Genomic DNA, 20,614 nt, shown 5'->3' with positions numbered 1-20,614 from the left:
GTAGGCAAATGCCTCCTCACTGTTGCCAGCTTCTGAGAAGATGGCAGCATCTGGTAGCACCCCAAGTGTGGAAGGTCTGCCTTGCCTCCACCCCCCTGTGCAGGTGGAGGATGACCTGTGGGGCTCCAAGGGAAGGAAGCAGCACCTGCAGACCTAAGAGAAACCACACAGGGTACCTCAGAAGGCATCCCAGTGAACCAAATAGACCTGTCAACTGCTTTGGCTGCACAAAATGGCAGGCAGGCCAGGGCTGAGCAAGCAGCTGCCCAGAGGCTTCAAAGCCATTGAACAGAAAAATGTGCAAGATGAGTCTAAGAACTGTGAGAGCCTGGAAAGCTGTGCTGTTAAAACAGCAAGATCGGAGGGCTCGAGATGAGGAGGCAGATACTGGGCAGGACTGGTTGAGGTATTCCAACTCTGGCACCATATGGGTTGTGCAAAACAGATGTTGTCCTGCATGATGTGCCCAGGTAATAAAGAAGGCTGGAATTATAGTCAGATTCGACAATCTTACAAGAAATTCAAAAGTCATTAAATATGGGAGTAAAAAAATAAAGGGAGATTAGTAAAATATTTAAAGCAATTAGGTAATGTTTAGCATTGATTTTGATTCTCATGTCCAGTAACTCTAATATACATGCCCACTGAATATTCATTATTCACTCCTGTATACAATAAGCAATGGTTTATTGGTCACTGCTACCATGTGCCGGGACTGGTAGGTTAAATGTTGAATAAATTTTTGCCTGTGACCTCAGCAAGTTCATGCTATCATTTCAATGATCCTTTTCTTGTTGCAAAATCTTTCACCATTAGATGTTTGTAATTTTAATTGAACTTGATACACAATGGAATGCAAATATTCCCTATGTGAAATGCTAGTCTTGTAAATATAATAGCCACTTTAAAAAATAAGTTTAAAAATGGCAGTATTATGAACACCATCCTCTAGCAAGGTTGTTGGGTGGAGGAAAGAGAGGACTATAAGAGGTTTGTTTGTCCCTGGGCAGAGATGCAGAGGCCCTACCTAGTTAAAGAAATGGCATGAAGTATTTCCAGCAAGCTCTGCCTCATATTCAAAAACATTGACAGTGTACTTGAATCTTCAGACAAGAATGTTAAAATGTAAACATTTCATAGCCTGGCAATAGAATACTTGTAGAAGTTGACTTATTTTATAAAAACTAGATGAATGAAGCGACCAACTATTATGGGTTGAATTTGAGTCCCCAGTTCATATGGTGAATCACTAAATCTGAGGCCCTACCCTGGCACGTGCCCTTTCTGATTGTCTTCCCATAATTCAGATGAGTTCACTAGACTGGATGCCTTTCTCATACGTGGTGTCCTCACAGAAAGAAAACTTCTGACTTAGACTCCTGAAGAAGGGGCACCGGAGGAAGATGTAGCAGAAGCTATGAGAACAGAGGTCCTGCCCACACAAGTCCAGAGCAAGGCCCAGAAGATCCTTCCCTGATTTCACACTTCCAGCCCCCAGACCTGTGAGACAACAAGGGCCTGTGGTTCAAGACCCCCACCCCATTTGCAGCACTTTATTGTGATACCCCTAGCAAACTGACACATCAGCAATATCTCTCTATTGCAGACAGAACTTTGTTGTATAGAACATCAGATTGATGTTTTATAGGATGTGGTTTAAAGGGACTATATACTGCATTGTAATCTTTACCAAGTTCATAAAAATCTTATGAAGTTCATGGTATTCATTTTCTATAGGCATCTAGAAGATTAAAGTTTTCAACCTGGACTTGGCACTGTAAAGTTCCTGGATTATGTTATTGTACCACATAGATAGATAGAGAAAGGGCAAACTCATTTTGTATAGAAATATTTGGTGGAATATATATGCATATATAATTATAGTGTTCATAATATGTATAGGACACTGTATAAGATAATACAGTCTAATATACATCATTTATATAATATGTATCATATGCGGGTACATACAGATATATTTCACCAAATATTTCTATACAAAATAAATAGGTTTGCTTAAAATTTTATCTTCAAATTTTCTTTGTTTTAATGTCAATGATTTATGTGCCTGTGCCATTTGTTCTAAATTCAGATTTGAGGAGGGGACTAAATCAATTGGCCACAGTAATGTGAATGTGTGTAGAGAAATCACATTATGATGCACAGTGTCCCTGACTGGCGTCCGTGACACTGCACAGAGATCTTTGTGTACCATTAAACTGCATTGTCCTACCACCACTTGAAAGGATAATTTCTGAAGAAACTCTACTTTTTTCTAAATTGCTTAATTTTTTCTGAGATTATAAATGAACACAGTAGCATGCTGAAATTTCTATCAGTAAAGGAGTAGAAACTAAATAGAATCACAGTCATTATTTCTAGGTAGGTTTTCAGTTCTTACCACAGCTGAGAATCCTACCTTTCACATTTTCTTCTCTGCACTTCAATGTTATGGCCCATTCAGAGACTAATGCTGCAGGGTCTGAACCGTAAACACAGACTTCTACCTAAGACCTCTGGCTTTACGCTTGGCCTCTGTTGCCTTCATCTCTACAGGACTGTTTGATTGAAATCTCGAGTGGAATTATTGCTTTTATCTACCACTTATTCAGTGTCTTGAGTGTCAAAATGCTTTCTGTGCTTTATCTCCATTTCTGGTCTGGGTTTACTCAACCTGTGTCAATGTCCAGATGAAGCAGTTTGAGCTCCATAATTACCAAGTCAAAGTTTAAAACCCTGCTATGCCAGAACCCCACACAGGTTCTCACCACAGCCCAAGGCGACCAACCCTATTTGTAGGACTGTACAACATCCTCACTTGGCTGACAAGGCTCACCGCTGTGAAACTAGATGGTGCATTCAGAGCAGCAGTCCCAGACCTGCTGGTATTTCCTTCTGTGTCTCCTCTTCCCTGTGCAAGTTTCAACATACATTGTATACCATTGTATACCAACACTTTTTTTTAAGTAAATAGCTACCAATTCTTTGTTTTCTATTCTTCACCTCTATAATTAATTGCATCAATCAATCATGTTTTAATAAATCTGTTTATTTCCTAAGGGTGTTCGTAAAGACACATTCTGCAAATCATTTGTTCAGTTTGTCACTGGGGATGTGCATTAGTACACTGAAGGAAGTAAGCTACAGTATACTTTTATATGAACTGGCATTGACAGAACACAGTCCTAGGTGGAAAGAACACTCCTCTGTGACATGGTCCCACTTAAATGACTGATGAATCCTAGCAGAACAGCTTCTGCATGGGAAGTGGAATTAGGATACTTTTCTTTCTTCTTTATGAGGTTGAGAGTTAAAGAAGATGCATTCATCCCATTATGTTGTTTTAGTCAGCTTTTTTTCACTGCTGTGACCTAAGGACCTGACGAGAACAATTAAAGGAGAAACAGTTTATTTGGGGGGCTCATGGTTTCAGAGGTCTCAGTCTGTAGATGGCTGACTCCTTTGCTCTGAGCCTGAGATGAGGCAGCTTATCATGCAGAAGGATGTTAGGGAGGAAAGCAGGTGAGAGTGTGGCACCCAGGAACGAGAGAGAGAGAGAGAGAGAGAGAGAGAGAGAGAGAGAGAGAGAGAGAGAGAGAGAGCGCTCTCTGTTCAACCAAAACAAAACACAACCCAAAGGCAGACCCCAGGTCCCACCTTCTCCAGCCGCACCCTAACTTCCTACAGTTAACTGTTGACTGATTAACTGTTCCCACCCAGTTTGGCAATGTCTGGAGATTAAAGCACTAATTATGTTATCCTCATAACCCAATCATTTCACCTCTACATTTTCTTGCATTGTCTCACACATGAGCTTCAGGAACACCTCACATCTAAACCACAGCATATGTACTATTTGGTAACTCAGTCATCAAAAGATGTTGGGTGTGGTCCTAGGAAATAAGAATCTTCATTTTGATTCTTTAGCAAAGTTCAGTCCTTTGGAGGCATAAATATATAAACCAATGCTATTTTAGTTAAAAAATAAAGAAAACTGCACATAAGTTGGATTTAAATGCCCTTTTGCACATATCAAATGACCTTCTGAGGAATGACTGGGATAAAAATTACTACTTACATGAATTATGTCGGTGGAATTCCCATTATGGAGATTTCTCTATTACCTCTGTCACAGACACTCAGCAGAACCAGGATGGGAACAGTCACACCATGGTCTGCTGGTGATCTCTCATACCCCAAGATGGTATGAAAGGATGTTTTCCTTTACATAACTAAGAATCGCAGGCCTGCCAAGCTGCTCTGAAATCTCTGGGAACAGAAGAAAGGGGACTTGGCTGGGGTGTTTTGTGAGGTTCAGATTGGGGCCAGGGTGAGCACTGCCTCGCACCTGGAAGCTCCGGTGTCTCCAACATCCACTGGCACTGAAGCAGGGATGACCACCTTGTCAGCTCACCAAGAGTGGAGCACAGAGCGCAGGGGTTCAGAGAGGCTTACCAGCGGCCAGCAGCCACGCATCACAAACCAGTCAGACCCTGGTTACACCAGCTTCATTTTGACTTATTTTTGGCAACTAGTTCCTTTATTATACTTTCACTTTAGATTTGATAATATTTTATTTATAATTTCAAACCCAATTTATAATTGTTATTTGCATAAGACCTGCTAATCATTTACTTTGAAACATATTTTTGCCATCAATAATGACATTTACTTTAGTTTTGTAGATGCTCTTTCAGATTTTGGAATAGGATTATGAGAGAAGGTGCTCTGTTCAACCAAAACAAAACAAAACATAACCCACAGGCAGACCCCAGGGACTCACCTTCTCCGGCTGCACCCTAACTTCCTACAGATAACTGTTGACTGATTAACTGTTCCCACCCAGTTAGGCCCTATCTGGGGATTAAAGCACTAATTATGTTATCCTCATAACCCAATCATTTCACCTCTATGTTTTCTTGCATTGTCTCACACGTGAGCTTCAGGGACACCTCACATCTAAACCACAGCGTATGTACTGTTTGGGTAACTCAGTCATCATTATGTGCTAGCTTAATAAACAATTTGGTAAACTCTCCTTTCTCCTCTCTGCAGGACAGCAGCTCAAAGAAATTAGTAATTATTTGTTTCTTGAAAGTTTTATAAAAATGCAATCCTAAAGATCTTTATACTATTTTAATAATTTTTATGGTATTGTGTGCATTGTATGTTATATGTATGCAAATACCTGGTTACTTATGAAAACAGATTAGCAGGTATATATGCCCAATGTATTCATTTCCTGAACATTTTCAGACTCATTTCAAAATGTAACATATTGTGCTCTTTTTTTCTGGGGGGAGTTCTTATCTTTTTTTATTATGAGTTCTTTTTAGTTGTACATGGCAGTAGAATGTATATTGTGCTCTATTTTTAAGTTGTAGATGGACACAATACCTTTATTTTATTTATTTGTTTTTATGTGATGCTGGGGATCGAACCCAGTGCCTCACACATGCTAGGCAAGTGCTCTACCACAGATTCACAACCCCAGCCCTATTGTTCCCTTTGGAAATGGATTGTTGTCATATTCCTTTGATGAGTCTTATCATTATTTGTTCAAACCTTCTGTTAAGAGCCATTTGACTTTGTGGAGGATACCTAAACTTTATGAACCTCAGTTTTCTTATTTTTAAATGGAAATTAAACTTAGGATACCTATGCTTTCAGGTTTTATTGATTGTTTGTTATGAAGCAGGTCACCACAAACTCAGGGACTTAAAACAGCGTGGACTTATCATCTCACCATTTCCATGGACATAGCTCAGCAGGGTCCTGAGCTCAGGGCCTCACCAGGCTGCAGTCAGGGTGTCACCAGTGTGGCCATCTTATCTGAGGCTCAACGTCTTCTAAGCACATGTGGTCAGTGGTACGATTCAGTCCCTTGCTTTTGAAGGACGAAGACCCTTGGCTCCCAGAGGCTGCCCTACCCCCATTTCCCTGCCATGGACACTCTCTAAGAAATGGAGCCTTTTCTCTTCAAGGGTCTCAGGATTTTGTCCTGCTGGTTCTTGCCTCTTCTGGACTCCCTCTGAAAGACACAACTGATTAGGACACGTCAGCCTAGAATAAATCTCCCTTTTGATGAACTTGAAGTGAACTACTGCAGGATCACCATCTCATCTGTAAGCCAAGTTCACCTTTTCCATAAAGGGGCTGCATGGCATCATACAGTTGAGGGACAGTAATCATAGAGGGCGTGTGCATCCTGGATGGATGGGGACTTTGACAGGCTTTTTGGAATTCTACCTGCCTCCTCTGCAGGCTTGATGATATCTGAAAGTGACTAACAGTGATACTGTCTGTAATGTACGCCTTAGAGTGTCTTGACAAACCAGAGGAAGCTGTCAAGACGACATCGCTCCTCTCAGGGCCTGTGAGTGGACTCTTCATACAGCATCCTTCCCATGCTGGCCAGAGCAAGACGGTCCGGGGGAAGGCCTCATGCAGGGCCTGTGGTGAGAGGACAGAGGACATTGCCTTTTCTCTATGTCCCTTCCATGGGACAGCCTGGGGGGTGGATCAGGGCCGGACATTCTGTGATCTTAGAACACAGTTATCAGGGCGTGGTGCAAGCCAGGGTCACTTCCCTACTTGGCAGGATCTATGCCCTGGGGGCCCTCTTTGCTCCCCGGAGGCCCACACCTGTTCAGGGAGGGGAGAGGGGAGAGCTGCTTACTGAGGCTTTGCAGGAGGGAAGCCTGAGAGAGTGATTTCTTTCTGTTTTTTTCCCCCAAATTTTCTACTGCTGAATAATAATGATGATGATAATAGTTATAATTATTATTATTATTGCTTCATAATTATACATAGTAGTTGGGTTCATCACGACAAACTCATACATGTATGGAGAGAAATCTATTTCAGTTCATGATCCTTTTTCCCTCTCCCTCTTCCCTCCTGACCTCCACCCCTCCCGTTCTCTTTCCTCTACTATATTTTACTTCCTTTTGCTCATCCATTAATTTGCATTTGATCAGTTCTTTATGTTATCCCACCCTTCCCTCCCCCTTTCCTTTATTTTACTCTTGCTTCTCTATACAAGAGAATACCTTCAACCCTTCAGTTTCTGAGTTTGGCTACTTCCAGGAAGCATGATATTCTGCATTTGCATTCATTTGCTGGCAAATGCCATAATTTCACTCTTTTTGTGTGTGTGTGTGGCTAAGTAAAATTATATATATATATATATATATATATATATATATATGGTGGAAGGAATGACACAGGAGTTTGGCTATTTCATTATATATATATATATATATATATATATATATATATATATATATATATATATCTTATATCTCCATCTATTGATGGGCATATGGGTTGATTCAATAATTTAACTGTTGTAAATTGTGCTGCTATAGACATTGAGGTAGATATATCACCATAGTATTTTAGATCTTTGGGAAAATATTCAAGAGTGGGAAAGCAGGGTCAGATATATATATATATTTAAAGAATCTCCATACTGCTTTCCGGAGTGGATGTATTAGTCTGCAGTCCCACCAGCAATGTACAAGTAGACCTTTTCCCCCATAATCATCTCAGCATTTATTGTTGTTTGTATTCTTAATCATTATCACTCTGATTAGAATGAGATAATATCTTACCATAGTTTTGATTTGCACTTACCTATTGCTAGAGATGTTGGACAATTTTTTTTTAAAATATATTTGTTGGCCATTTGTATTTCTTTTCATTTCTTTTCTTTTTGGTACCATGATTGAACCCAGAACCCAAAAGAGCTTAACCACTGAACCACATCTCCAGCCCTTTTATTTTCTTTATTTTGAGATGTGGTCTTTCTGCTAAATTTCATAGGATTTTTCCAAGTTGATGAAAATGGCTTTGAACTTGGAATCCTCCTGCCTTAGTCTCCTAATCCATTGAATTATGTTTCTTCTTTTGAGAAGTTGATATTTAGTTCTTTTGCCCATTCATTGATTAGGTTATTTGATTTTTTGATGTTAGTTTTTGGAGTTCTTTGCATATTCTGGGTATTAATCCCCTATCAGAGGAAGTACTGGCCTAGATTTTCTCCCATTCTGTAGGCTCTCTATTCATGCTCTTAATTTTTTCCTTAGCTATGCAGAAGCTTTTTACTTGACATCCCACTTATTGTTTCTTGGTTTTATTTCTAGCACTTTGGGGATCTTGTTAAGGAAGTTGGTGCCAGTTCCTGTGTGATGAAGTGTGGACCCTATGTTTCCCTCTAGCAGTTGTAGGGCTTCTGGCCTAACTTCTCCAGTTTTAATCCATTTTTGATTTGAGTTTTGTACAGGGTGGAAGAGAGGGGTCTAATTTCATTTTTCTTCATATAGCTATACAGTTTTCCCAGTGCCACTTGTTTAGAAGTCTGTCCTTTCTCCAAGGTGTATTTTTGATGTCTTTGTCAAATATCAGAGGGCTATAGGTATGTGCTTTGCCTCTTTGTCTTCTATTCTGTTCCACTGGTCTTCTTACCTATTTTGATGCCAATATCATGCTTTTTTGGTTACTACAGCTCTCTAGTCTAATTTCAGATCCGGTCCTGTGATGCCTCCTGCTTCGCTTTTGTTGTTATTTTGTTTAGTATTGCTTTGCTATTCTAGGTCACCTTTTCTTCTAAATTACTATAAGATTTTTTTTTCTCTAATTCTCTGAAGAATGCCGTTGGTATTTTGATGGGGATTGCATTGATATCTATGCTGCTTTTGATAGGATGACCATTATGACAATTGATTCTGCTTATCCAAGAACATGAAATGCCCTTCCATCTTCTAAGGTCTACTTCAATTTCTTTCTTCAGTGTTTTGTAATTTTTATTGTACTGTTCTTTTACCAACTTGGTTAGGTCTCTTAACACTTTTTGGAGGTTATTGTGAATGGGATGGTTTCTTGATTTCTCCCTTAGCTGAATTAATACTGGAGCATAGGAAAGCTATTGATTTATGAGTGTTCATCTTGTATCCTGCTACTTTGTTAAACTCATTTATAAGCTACAGAAGTCTTCGGCTGCAGTTTTTTGGGTTTTCCAACTATAGGATCATATCATCAGCAAAGAGAGATAATTTGACTTCTTTTTCTACTCGTATCCCTTTGATTTATTTTTCTTGCCTGATCACTCTGGCTAATGCCTTGAGGACTATATTGAATAGGAGTGGTGAGAGTGGACAGTCTAGTCTGTTCCTGATGTTAGAGGAAATGATTTTTTAGTTTTTCTCCATTTAGCACTAATGTTGACTTTGTTTTTTCTGGTTTGTTGGTTCAGAATTTGGACTTTTAGGATTCTTGCTGCAGGAGTTAAGGTTATAAAGTGTTACAAAGTCTCTTTTATTCACACATAAGTTGTCTTTAAATAAATTTTAGCCCAACCATTTTATTCAATTTAATACAGCCATTTGAAATCAAGTAAAACTCTTGAACAGAGATTAAACTCATAGAAGTAAGAAGAGACTCAACCACAGAAGTTTGAATAGGTTTAAACCTGCTCTTAACTACACATACTTTAGAATTATTCCCTCACCTAATTCAGAGTAGGTCTCCATGAAGACCTACCCTTTTTATTTTGCACTCACATATGGTTCTTGGAACATCTTCCTTTATTTACATTGTGCTATTTCCACTGACTGAACTATAATTGCAATGTCACATGTTGGTTCATAGTTCCCAGCTCTGCAGAACACTCTTCATTCTTGGTATCATTTAATGAGATACATTTAGTGAGATAGGTTAGCCCTGACTCCAGGTAGATCTTGTCCCAAGAAGGATAATTTGATTCCTCTGAGCCAAGTTTCCAAATGTGCAAAAATAATACAATTATCTGATGATGATAATAATAAAGCTATATTTAGTATTCATTGCAAATCTTATATTATAGGTGAGGCACCCAAGGCCCAGAGAGAGGAAATCATCTACCTAAGCAATCTGGAGCAAAGGAGGAATGAATTCATCTGCCTCTGCGTACATTGAAAATTTCAGAGGGAACTGTGAAAGTTCTTTTCCTATACTTACTGAATTGAAAATGAGCTCAAATTTTCTTAAGGGAAATTTGGGATACACAATGTAGTAGGTGGTCCCTAGGGCCACATTTGATTGATTCCTCTGCAGAGTAGAACAGAAGGCTAAAGCTTACTCAATCTGACTGTCCCCATTGGCACAAGGAGCTGGACACTCAGCTGCTATCTTCCCCAGCCCATCTACAGAAACACTGAGCAATTTCTATCTTTCAACAATTGTGTATTTATTTTTATTTATTTATTTTTTTGCAGTTCTGGGAATTGAAACCCAAGCACTCAACCACTGGACTATATCCCTAGACCACAGAACAATTTCTATACTCAAGGAAAACTGCAGCCACTTAGACCCCAAAATCTACTAGCTGAGGATTTTCTGTGATATAAATGAGCAGATGCTCCTTATTCTCACTCAATCCAACATGTGTCTGCAATCAATGCATTTACAAAATTTTTTAGATTCTTTGTACAAATAAAATACATGACTTTGCTTAATCTGAGTAGCCTTGTAGATGTCCTCATACAGGTTGGCCCTTGGCTATTCTCTCTCTCTCTCTCTCTCTCTCTCTCTCTCTCTCTCTCTCTCTCTCTCTCTCTCTCTCTTCTTTTTCTTTTCTTTTTGTAATTTGCACAACAGATCAGTGGGTTGTCTTAAAGTATTTATTGATTTGCATTGTTCTGTAATTCATTTCTTTCTAAATATTATCACAATGTTAACAATGTTGGAAATCTCTCCAGAAGTTTAAAGAAAAGAAAGTAAAATAACCAACTTCAATTAGGAAAAGCTTAGAAGAAAACTGACCTTGCTGCCATCTTGCTCTCATCCTTTAGAAGGGAGAGGAGGAGGAGGAGGCTGGAATAGGACCAGGATGGATGGCCCGGGTTTTTCTTACTCTAACTCCTGTTGAGGGAATTCTTGGAATAATGATGATGATAGATAGATAGATGGCTAGATTAGATATCTTATGGTGATATATTAATGTACATACATATCAACAATATTTACTGTTTTGTGCATTATAAATGGGACTTGCTGTTGTTCTGAATGAGAAAGAGAAACTAAAATCTTTCCTTTAATCAGAATGATCATTCTAGGCACGAAAAGAAAACACCAGTAACTTTGAAAATGTATGTCTGACAGTGAAGAAGTCTCAAAAGTCCCTCCCCTACAGGATTAACCTTTATATAGTTTCTTCTATTGATATGCTTTTCCTAAAGCATTTATTTTAAAATCTTCTAGTTATAAATTATTTATCTGTCCTTTTGAAATTTATTTTTATCAGCCTCTTGACAGTTTTATAGCCCAGTAATGTCTTTCTTCAGAACCTGCAAGACCCCTGCCTTTGAAATACAATCATGAGGGAAGATAGAGCCCCTTTTCCATCTCAAAATAAAAATAAAAGGGCTGGGGATGAAGCTCCGTGTTAAAGCATTTGCCTAGCATGCAGGAGAGCCTGGGTTCAATCCCAGTTCTGCAAAAAGGAAAGAAAACAGGAAAGACCCTACCAAAGTTGAACTCAAACTGTGCTCTGGTTTTCACTGCAATAGGGGTGAATAAAGTAATCTTTTACTGTTTAACTTTGTTTAGTGTAATTTTTGCTTTGATGCTCGTTATTAATAGTGGTAAGAGAATCTAAACTTAGAGGAAACATTTAAAGTACAGGAAAGGCAGAGCAAAGCTAACAAACACTGTGAATTCACCATAGTCACCAAACACACACTGATAATTGCTGAGGTCCCCAGAGCACTTCCTAGTCTCCTCAGAGGCTCAGACCACCATGGGAAATGAAGAAGACAAATGAAGCCACAGACTAAGGTGGAGGGTGGATCCAGACTCATGTGCATGTCCCATTTGGTCAGGAGAGCAGGACTTGTTGCCCTGGCAAAGGAGGCACCTCAAGTGTGGAACCATTACCCACTGGAATCCCTGCCCAGGTCTTTTGTTCTCCATGAACCCTTGAGAGACCAATCCTGAGCATTCCGTTCTAGGAAAGCTACACTTAGAAACCTGCCTCCCTTGTGTTTGATGCCTCAGGATCACTTGGAGTTTAAGCAGCCAGCGCTAGGTTTTTGTTTGCACCAGAACCCTGGTATCTCAGAACACAGAAAGCTCCTGTGTGGGCAGGGTTGAGTTTCCATCTATTTGCAGTTGGCCAAGTCATCAAAAAAGGACCAGAGTCAAAAATACTGCCCTTAGATTGAGGTCAAGGTTGGATGTGTTACCTCTTAGAAGCAGCTAAACATGGGCTAGCTACATAAAGTTCAGTTTAGTAAACCCCTTGCTCTCAGTCTGCAGACAATCTAAAATTAGAATCTGTGCTTTGCCTAGAGGTGGAGGGGAGACCACAGGCAATTCCTGTATTTGTCAGCAAAGGGTCTGGCCCTGGGAACACTAGATGTGTTCCAGGTCCCTTCCTTTCTTCAGTGATACTTCCTGCCCCAGGCTTCAGGAGGTTTTAATTTAGGACTAGGGAGTGGGCTTTTCCAATACTGTATAGTGAGGTCTTGTTGGTCATTCTAGATACCGGTCCTTGGGAGAAAGCTCCTCTCTCAACCAAGTTGTGCTGATTTATTTCCAATGTCTTAACATTTTTTTTAATCAAGTCCTCTAAAGCTCAACAAGCACAGGGAATGTGTGAAGCCCCCAAACACAAGAGAAAACATTTTAACAAAATGCTACCACACCACAGGTTGCTCTATTTTGGGACAAGTGTGTAATGATAGGAAATGTTGCTACTCCACTTCTCACACCTCAGTCAGTCCCATAGTTGCATCCTTCCCTGCCCCACCTCAACCCCAGGTGCTGCCTTCCAGGCCAGGTGGAAACAGGTGCAGGTGACATACCCACCGTGGTTAATTTGAGCAAAGGAGGAAAGTGCCAGAGTGTGGGTGGCTGAGCCATCTATCTTCAGGAGGGCAGGAATGAGAGGCCAGGGAAATGAGACAGTGCACAGTCCTTCAGGGTTCCAAATCTCACACATCTGTATCATTGGTTCCCTCTCATGATCAAGATGTGATTTCTGGAAGAAAGAGATTCTGATTAGCCTCTTTTAGGTCACCTGCTATCTCTTGCTGGGACAAGGGCACCTGGATGTCTGTTTGCATGATCATGCATGCTTTGGGGAAAATAGGGTTACCAGTTCTTTCAGGTTTACCTTTGGGTAGCCTCACTTTAGCACTAAAACCCCAACACCCTGGGACAGCCCTCAGCCCATGAGAGCTGAGGACACCTATTGACTGGAAGGAGGGCTCATTCCTGAAAGGGAGACACAAGGGTCATTATCAGACAAAGGCAGAACATTTGACTTGGAAAAAAGGTAAGTACATAGAACAGAAAAAAAAAAATGTAGGTGTTACTACTAGGCAAAAGAAGCATGGATAATGCAAAAGGATCTTGAATATTAACGTCTGCATCTTTGATTCCGATTTTGACACAGCATTTGTATATTCTGCTGACCTAATCACTAGAGAGGGCAATGTGGGAGGGAACTGGAGTTCTAATATGTAGGCTTGGTTGTCCATCTCTGTCTCGGAGCCTCGAGCTCCTTTCAAAGGAAAGTGATCATTAATTGCCCGTGAATTTAAGGATTCTAATCACCTCTTTCCTTGGTCTTTCATTTATGCTTATTATTTTTTTCCTTATTTCAAAATTTCCTTCCAAAGAATGGATTTGGAGGACAATATATGCTCCATGTTGACTTTAACATATTGCTGATAAATTCAGACTAAACAAGGTCTAGTTAAGTAATCAATATCAGGAGCAGAAACTGCTCTGCGCTGCAGACATGAGCACTAAGACCCTGCCTTGAGGGGCCTGTGAGCAGCAACTCCATCATGGAATCAGTTTGCTTCAGAATCTGAGAACTACACTGTACTGTGCTTCATGGCCACTGTCTGTACCTCCGTTCCCTGCAAGCCACCCTCAAGTGGGGCTGTAGCAATCCTGAGGATGGTTTCCAGGGACTGTTGAAAATCTGCTCACAGTCCTGTGAATTTATGCTGTTCTCATTCTCCTGGTTTCAGCATGTTAGTGAAATCTGTGAATGTGGAGGGTTCTGTATGTATGCAGCACTATTACTTAAGATTTCTGTGCCAAAATTAAAAGGTCTAGAAGATTAAAGCCTAATCACATATCAGTTTTATATTCTGTCATATTCCCATCTGAATTCTGTTTACCTAGAAAACTTACTTTTTAATACATACCACCAATATAGCCACATCAGGAACACCTAGAAACACAGAATTGTCAAAGTCAGATTTAATTTCTGTCCAGTAATGGCTGAATATTGTTGTAGTGAAATTATTTTGATATGTAAAAGCTAATGTCTTAACTCTTCAGTTCAGGCTTATAAGAATTTAATCACTGCATTTCAATTTTTTTGTGTATATTAGGCTAATAGTTTTGCTTCCTAATTGTCACAAAATAAGCCTTTATGTTTTATGGCAATCTTTACATTCCTTAATCCTAAAATCAGGCACATTCCAAATGTTTTGAGGCTACGCAATTTAATTATCCTTTAATTTTTTGTCTTAACTAAATGAATCATACATTCCAATGATCTGCATTCAAAAGGTATCTCAGAAGTCATTACTTGTGATAGAAATGGCACAAAGTTGATTTGTTGTGATTATCCTGAATTCTGTTTTAGGGAAGAGGACAAAACTGTGCATATCACCCTAGGAAACCAAGGCCTGAGCATGGCACTTTTATCTGTTGGAAAACACACAGTAAGACCAGGTTGGATGAACAGCCAGAATGTGGGCAACATGGACTATCTTGTTCTTATAATATTTGCATTTTACTTAGCAAATGTTCATAATTCAAATGTGTTTAAAAAAAATCCGCCATCACATGTACTAGGGTTGAGCACATTACCAGGAACAAAGAAGATACAACGAAAGTGGGGAAAATGGTACTTGATGTTATATATTGGATTTTATTCCCTAAAAGGAAAAGTTGGATAATAAACCCCAGGATCTGTAACTGTGACTTTGTTTGGCAATAGGGTCTTTTCAAATTATGGTGAGGTTGTGAGAGTTGCCACTAATCCAACATGACAAATGCCCTTAAAAAAAGAGAAAAATCTGGGGACACATGCACACACACACACACACACACACACACACACACAATGTCTTGTGATGGTGGAAGCTGAGATTGGAGAGATAAAGTTGCAAGCCAAGGAACAACTGGGACTGTCAGCAACCATGAGAACTAGGAAAGAATCAAGAAAGATTTTTTTTCTTTCTTCTGAATACAGAGCTGTACCTCTGGAATCGTGGAAATTTGGGAGATTGAGGCAGGAGGATCCCAAATTGGAGGCCAGCCAGAGTAAATTAGGAAAACACTGTTATACTTCAGATGTTACGTGTTCCCCCAATCTCATGGATGAAACAATGCAAGAAAACTTAGAGGAGAAATGATTGGGTTATGAGAGCCTTTACCTAATCAGTGCATTAATAGGGATTAATTGGGTGGTAACTGTAGGCAGGTCGGGATGGCTGAGGAGGTGGGTCGATGGGTGCAGGCCCATGAGGTCTATATGGGGGAGGTTTAGATGGGTGAGGGGACCCACCTCTCTCTGTTTCCTGGTGCCATGTCCCCAGCTGCCTTTCTCCATTCTACCCTTACGCCATGACGTTCCGCCTCACCTGAGATACAGAGCAGAGTCGGCCATCTGTGAACTAAGACCTCTGAAGTCATGAATCCCTAATAGTTTTCCTCCCCCAAAATTGTACTTGTCAGGTTGTTCAGTCACAGCAACAAAAAAGCTCCCTGTCTATGGCTGGGGGTGTGTCTCAGAGATGGAGCGCTTGCCTAGCATGTATGAGGTGCTGGGTTCAATCCTCAGCAACACACAAAAATAAGGTAAAGATATTGGGTACACCTATAACTAAAATGTAAATATTCTTTAAAAAAGCTCCCTATCTCAAGCTAAAAATAGAAAGTGGGGGGAATTGGGAAGCGGTAGGAGGGAGGGAGGGAAGGAAGGATAAAAGGAAGGGAAGATGGGAGGAAGAATGAGTTCTGTCCTATAGATCTTAGGGAAATGTAGCTGACACCTGGACTTTGGACTTCAGTTCTCTGGACCTGTGAGGCCATAAACTTCTGCTGTCTTAAGACACCAGTTGTGGAACTTTGGCACAACCCCCCTGAGAAACTAAAGGGCCTATCTTTCAGGACAACCACCATATGGAGATTAGTGGACTCCCAGCTCCATGCCAGACGCTGGGTTATTTTCAGTACAAAGGAAACAGGACTGCTTTCCTGAAGAATAACTGTTCTATGCACTTGGGGGTTTGGGCAGAGTTGGACTTGATAGCAGATGAGAGCCTAGAAGACAATGTGCTCTCTCGGGGTGGGCGCACCCTTTTACATAATGTCTGAAGTGTAAGCCACTTTTTAGGGTGCAGGATATTCTTTAAAATTGTGGATTTAAAATGAAGAAATCTTCATTTATTTGTCCTTCTTTCCTTCAAGTGATCTAGTCTATTGGTTATGCTTTCTACTGAGTTTTTTATTTCATCTATTGTAACCTTCATTTCAAGGATTTCTGACTGTTTTTTTTTTTTCTTCAGAGTCTCTATCTCTCTCTTGAATTAATCTTTCGCTACCTGTATTTGCTCTCTTATCTCATTATTGGAGTGATCAATTTTTGCCTGTATTTGCTCAACACATACTAACCTTTGAAAGAAAATGGATGCCAATCAAAAATCTTATATCCAGCAAAAATCAAGCTTTAGATTTGATGATGAAATAAAATCATTCTATGAAAAACAAAAGTTAAAAGAATTTACAACTAGAAAGCCTGCACTACACAACATCCTCAGCAAAATATTTCAAGAAGAGAAAATTAAAAAAAACAATAATCAGTAGAGGGATGTATTACACTGAATGAAAACCTAATCAGAGGAAAAAGCAAGTCACATTATACCAAAAATAAACAAAAATGTCTGGGAATACAATCATGTCTCAATAATAACCGTGGGTGTTAATGGCCTAAACTCACCAATCAAAAGACAGAGACTAGCAGATTGGATTTAAAAAAAGCCCCAACAATATGCAGCCTCCAAGTGACTCATCTCATAGAAAAAGACATCCACAAACTGAAGGTGAAGGGTTGGGAAAAATCATACCACTCACATGTACTGCAGAAGCAAGCAGGGATTTCCATACTCATATCAAATAAAGAAGAATTCAAACTAAATTCAGTCAAAAAGAATAAAGAAGGACATTACATACTGCTCAAGGGAACCATACACCAACAAGACTCAGCAATGATAAATATATATGCCTCAAATAATGGAGCATCAACATTCATCATACAAACTCTTCTCAAGTTCAAGAGTCATAGACCACAACACAATAATTCGGAGTGACTTTAACACACCTGTTTCACCACTTGATAGATAATCCAAACAAAAGCTGAACACAGAAACTATAGAACTCAATAATACAATCAATAACTTAGACTTAACTGACATATATAGAATATTTCCATCCTTCAACAAAAGAACACACTTTCTTCTCAGCAGCACATGAATCCTTCTCTAAAATAGACCATATAATATGCCACAAAGCAACTCTTAGCAAATATAAAAAAGTAGAGATACAACCCTGCATTCTATCAGATCATAATGAAACAAATTAGAAATCAATGATACACTAAGAAATAAAATCCACTCCTAATACCTGGAGACTAAATAAAATGCTACTGAATGAACAATGGGTTGCAGAAGACCTCAAGGAAGAGATTAAAAAAAATTTTTAGAGGTGAATGAGAACACACGATACAACATATCAAAATCTCTGGGACACAATGAAAGCAGTACTAAGAGGAAAGTTCATTTCATGGAGTTTATTCCTTAAAAAAAGAAAAAGTCAACAAATAAATGACTTAACACTACATCTCAAAGCCCTAGAAAAAGAAGAACAAATCAACACCAAAAGCAGAAGAAGACAAGAAATAATTAAAATCATAGCTGAAATCAATGAAATTGAAACAAAAGAAACAATTGAAACAATTGACAGAACAAAAAGTTGGTTCTTTGAAAAAGTAAATAAAATTGAAGGCCCCTTAGCCATGCTAATGAAGAGAAGGAGAGAGAAAACTCAAATCACTAACATATACGATGAAAAAGGAAATATCACAACAGACACTACAGAAATACAGAAGATAATTAGAAATTATTTTGAAAACTTGTACTCCAATAAAATAGAAAATATCGATGGCATCGACAAATTTCAAATGTCATATATTTTTCCCAAATTGAAACAGGATGAAATACACAATTTAAACAGATCAATTTCAAGTGACAAAATAGCAGACACCATCAAAAGTCTACTAACCAAGAAAAGCCCAGGACCGGATGGATACACAGCCAAGTTCTACAAGAGCTTTAAAGAAGAACTAATAACAATACTCTTCAATTTATTTCACAAAATAGAAAATGAGGGAGCACTTTAACTCATTCTATGAGGCCAATAGCACCCTGATTCCAAAACCAGGCAAAGACATATCAAAAAAAGAAAACTTCAGACCAATATATCTAATGAACGTAGATGCAAAAATTCTCAATAAAATTCTGGCAAATCGAATGCAAAAACATATCAAAAAGATCATTTACCATGATTAAGTGGGATTCATCTCAGGGATGCAAGGTTGGTTCAACACATGGAAATCAATAAATATAATTCATCACATCAGTAGACTTAAAGATAAGAATCATATGATCATATGAAAAAGCATTTGACAAAATTCAGCACCCCTTTATGTTCAAAACACTAGAAAAACTAGGGATAACAGGAACATATCTTAACATTATAAAGGCTATCTATGCTAAACCCCAGGCCAACATCGTTCTAAATGGGGAAAAATTGAAAGCATTCCCTCTAAAAACTGGAACAAGACAAGGATGCCCTCTTTTTACTACTTCTATTTAACATAGTTATTGAAATACTGGACAGAGCAATTAGACACATGAAAGAAATTAAAGGGATATACATAGGAAAAAAAAGAACTCAAATTGGTACTATTTGCTGATGATATGATTCTATTCCTAGAAGACCCTAAAAATTCCACCAGAAAACTTCTAGAACTAGTAAATGAATTCAGCAAAGTAGCAGGATATAAAATCAATACCCGTGAATCAAAGGCATTTCTGTATATCAGTGACAAATCCTCTGAGAGGGAAATGTGGAAAACTACCTGTTTTCAATAGCCTCAAAAAAAAATAAGCAAATAAATAAATAAATAAAATACTTGGAACTCAACAAAAGAGGTGAAAGATCTATATAATGAAAATTACAGAAACCTAAAGAAAGAAGTTAAAGAAGACCTTAGAAGATGGAAAGATCTATCTTGCTCTTGAATAGACAGAATTAATACTATGAAAATGACGATACTTCCAAAAGCACTATACAGATTTAATGCAATTCTGATCAAGATTCCAATGACATTCCTTATAGAAATAGAAAAGGCAATCATGAAATGCATCTGGAAAAATAAGAGACCCAGAATAGCTAAAGCAATCCTTAGCAGGAAGAGTGAAGCAGGTGGCATCACTATACCAGACCTTAAACTATACTAAAGAGCAATAGAAACAAAAACAGCATGATATTGGCACTAAAACAGACTGGCTGGCCAATGGTACAGGATAGAGGACACAGAGACCAACCCACAAAACTACAATTACCTTATATTAGACAAAAGTGCCAAGAACATGCATTGGAGAAAAGATAGCCTCTTCAACAAATGGTGCTGGGAAAACTGGAAATCCATATGCAACAAAATAAAATTAAACCCCTCTCTCTCACCATGCACAAACCTCAACTCAAAATGGAATCAAGGACTTAGGAATACAACCAGAGGCCCTGCATCTAATAGAAGAAAAAGTAGGCCCTAACCTTCATCATGTGGGATTAGGCCCCAACTTCCTTAATAAGACTCCTGTGACACAGAATTAAAATCAAGAATCAATAAATGCGGTGGACTCAACTAAAAAGTTTCTTTTCAGCAAAAGAAACAATCTGTGAAGTAAACAGAGAGATTATATTTTGGGGACAAATCTTTACCCCTCACACATCAGATAGAGCACTAATCACTGGGGTATATTGAGAACTCAAAAGGTTAAGCACAAGAACAAATAAAACAAACAAACAAAACAAATAACCCAATCAATAAATGGGCCAAGGACCTGAAGACACATTTCTCAGAAGATGATATACAATCAATCAACAAATACTTTAAAAAATGTTCATCATCACTAGCAATTAGAGAAATGCAAATCAAAACTGCTCTAAGATTTAATCTCACTCCAGTAAGAATGGCAGCTATTATGCATGCAAACAACAATAAGTGTTGGCAAGGATGTGGGGGAAAAGGCAGACTCATACACTGCTGGTGGGATGGCAAATTGGTGTAGCCAAAATGGGAAGTAGTATGGAGATTTTTTGAAAACTTGGAATGGAACCACCATTTGGCCCAGCTATCCCTCTCCTTAGTCTATACCCAAAGGACTTTAAAAAAGCATACTACAGGACACAGCCACATCAATGTTTATAGCAACTCAATTCACAAGAGCTAAACTGTGGAACCAACCTAAGATACCCT

This window comes from Marmota monax, unplaced genomic scaffold (genome assembly GCF_021218885.2).
Source record: "Marmota monax isolate L192 unplaced genomic scaffold, Marmota_monax_Labrador192_F-V1.1 WCK01_AAM20220418_F8-fsc00082, whole genome shotgun sequence".
Lineage (NCBI taxonomy): Eukaryota > Metazoa > Chordata > Mammalia > Rodentia > Sciuridae > Marmota > Marmota monax.
This window is presented reverse-complemented; position numbering follows the sequence as displayed.